The sequence below is a fragment of the Theropithecus gelada genome, unplaced genomic scaffold (genome assembly GCF_003255815.1).
Source record: "Theropithecus gelada isolate Dixy unplaced genomic scaffold, Tgel_1.0 HiC_scaffold_2397, whole genome shotgun sequence".
NCBI lineage: Eukaryota > Metazoa > Chordata > Mammalia > Primates > Cercopithecidae > Theropithecus > Theropithecus gelada.
The window spans coordinates 2,782-5,723 of NW_020258859.1; the positions used below are offsets into that span (position 1 = coordinate 2,782).

Sequence of the window (2,942 nt, forward strand, 5' to 3'; positions counted from 1 at the left end):
CAACTGTTCACGGACCAATCACTCAACATACCACCCGTTCTTCATATATTTCCAAAAGAAGGAGTGAAGAACACGGTGGCATGTCCAGAAGCCTTTTTCTTCTGGAGGAAAAACAAAACTTTGACCAACGACATAGATAAACCAAATGTCTGCCCCGCTCCCTGACAATCCTTCACTTTCTGCAGCCGCGTGCAGAGGGGGACACGGACCAGGCCACTGAGGCTTCTGTGGAAACCAATCTCTCAGTCACCCTGAAAGATGGCTAAGAGCCATGGAGCTTCCTATTTCACCAAATGTGGAGGGGACGTTTGGGGGTGGCGGGCCCTGCATTCAGACGGGAAAGAAGAAACAGGACCCACTGCTGGGACCCAGGGCCAGCGGCCCCCAGGAGTCCCTGGGCACTCAGCTGGAGATGGCAGCTCCTGCATTGCCACCCACGAGCAGCAGTCTCCCTGCTCTTCCCTTCTGTCCATCAGGACCCATGGAACTGGGCACCCGGCTCTGGGGTATGGAGAGCACACAGGAGGCCTGGCTCCTCCTCACCCCTGACTCCACAGAAATGAGTCTCAACTCAAGGTCCACTTAAAGGTCTTGGCTTTCTTTCCTGTTCCAACTCCAGAGAGGGTGCAGATGTCCACAGTGAGGGGATGGTTACTTGACCACCAGGTGTGGAGCGGCCCTGGCCAGCTGCTGGGAATCCCGCAGACCGAGGCTGTGGCTGGTGCAGGGGAAAGTGAGATCCTCTCCACCTCTCTCCTGCCAAGAGTGGGCCAAGGAGAGAAAGGCCAGGGAAAGGTCCACTCACAAAACCGAGTGGGAAGGAGGGGTGACAGTCACAGCTTTCTACACGGAATCCTGCATGCCACAAGAAGTGTCCCCACTCCTCTTCAGAGCACCTACTTCCATGCTGGGAACACAGTATTAGACCTCGGCACGAGCCACATGTCCCTGCCCACCCCTCGCCCAGAAGGGATCAGGAACAGGAAGGAGTTTCCAGTGCCATGGACAAGCCCTGGGTGAGCACAGGATTCGGGGTCCTGCTGTGGTGGGTCCGGGGCTGACCAGAGCAGGTCCTAGAAGCAGGCGAGGTGCTGTGCAGTCTGCAGCGTAACTCTGAACTTGACAATGAGGTCTCCCCGCTGAGTGCATACCTTGAGGAAGGGAAGCACCTTTCCATGGAGTCTGCCAGGTTGCCTGCCAGTGGCATTCGTGCCCAGCTAGAGGACCAGCCACCACCCCTGCTGGCCGCAAATGTCCTTTCAGGCAAACACGGCACCTTGAGAAAATGAGGCAGGGAGTGAGGGAAGGGTTTGGGTAGGAAAGTCACCGGCTGGTACTGACAAGGATGCTGAGGGTACAGTGGTTCCATCTGAGCAGAAGTGTGTGCCAGGGCTTCTCTTGCAGCACGAAGACAATGCTGCAGGGATGGCTTCTGGCTTGGAGACTCCCTTTTGGGAAAGTGACCTGTGGCTCCCCGTAGCTGTTCTGCGTGCGACGGTGCTGAATCTCGTCCTTGTCCTTGGTGGGACCCCTTGTGCTCAGGGTGGAGGAGCACTCTGTGACCTCCCTGGACCAGGCAGCGCCACAAGAGATCCCCTTCAGGCACTCCTGCACACAGATCTGCCCCACCATCTGCAGGAAGCGTGTGGTGCTCCCGGCTCTCCTTAGACACTCTCAGCCGCTGAAGTCAACTCACCAAGCATCCAGGGGAGGCTTCTCCCTGTGCCTCTGGGTCATGTGGTCAAGGCCAATGCAGGGCAGAGGAGTGACTGCTGGAAAAGAAGAGCCCAGATGAAGTGCAGTCACCTACCTGAAGTCGGGCTCCCCTGGAAGTCCCCAAGACGTAAGTCTAGGAAGAAACCACCAGAGCCACTGAGGGCCGCTAGATACCCAGTGGGGAGGGAAATTTCGGGCAGCGCGGCTCGTCTTCATGGACGGATTGCTGCAGTGCTGGGATTTCATCACGCCTGCTATCTTCATTAATTTCTATACCCATGAGAAAGTTACATAGTAATGCAACATTTTATTTTATTATTATTTTTTAAGATGGAGTCTCTCTGTCGCTCAGGCTGGATTGCAGTGGCAAGATCTCGGCTCCCGGCAACCTCTGCCTCCCAGGTTCAAAGAATGCTCCTGCCGCAGCCTCCCCAGTAGCTGGGATTACAGGCATCCACCACCATACCTGGCTAATTTCTGTGGTTTTAGTAGAGACGGGGTTTCACCATGTTGGCCAGGTTGGTCTTGAACCCCTGACCTCAGGTGATCTGCCCACTTTGGCCTCCAAAAGTGCTGGATTACAGGCATGAGGCACCCCACCCGGCCTTAATGCAACATTTTAAAAATCAAAATTCATGCTAAATAGTCCATTGTGAACAAAATATCCACATTTTAAATCAAGTCATCATCAGATCCTGCAACTGCAACACTCTGAGAGCTATACAAGCGTTGAGCACGGTGGGAAACGAAATCTTGGCAAATTCCATTCAACGCATAAAATTGTCCCCAAAGAAAAGGAAAAGTACTCACTTGCGGAATGTTCCAGACAGCGCCCAGGCGCACTGCACTGCCAGAGATGGGGGATCTGCTCCCCGAGGACTGGGACTTTTCCAATGAAGGTCATTTTCCAGTTTCATCTAAAAGCACAGAAGAACTTCGTGAAATGTTTGGCTTTTTCCTAAGGGAAGGAGGTGCCTACAGCGTTGCCATCACTGCTGCTGGCCACAGGAAGATGTGTACATATCGTCCCGCCGTAAGATCGTGTTTTGATAAGGGGGGACTTTGGAAATTAACTGAGGATGTAACTGCAGAAAAGAGCTGATGGGATCGGGGAGCTGCTCCAATGAGTCTCCAGAGCGGCTGGGTGACCGCAGGAGCTCTGAGTCATCAAAGACCGGGCCCAGGGAGCCTGGAAGAGGAAGGGCCCGCTGCTCCCGGGCCACCCC

The 2,942-nt window shown here is 54.6% G+C and overlaps 1 pseudogene; it reads right to left on the reverse strand.

The window, feature by feature from the left end:
• Positions 1-358: 358 nt before the first annotated feature.
• Positions 359-1,299, reverse strand: LOC112617547 (annotated as a pseudogene).
• Between the last annotated feature and the right edge of the window lie 1,643 nt (positions 1,300-2,942).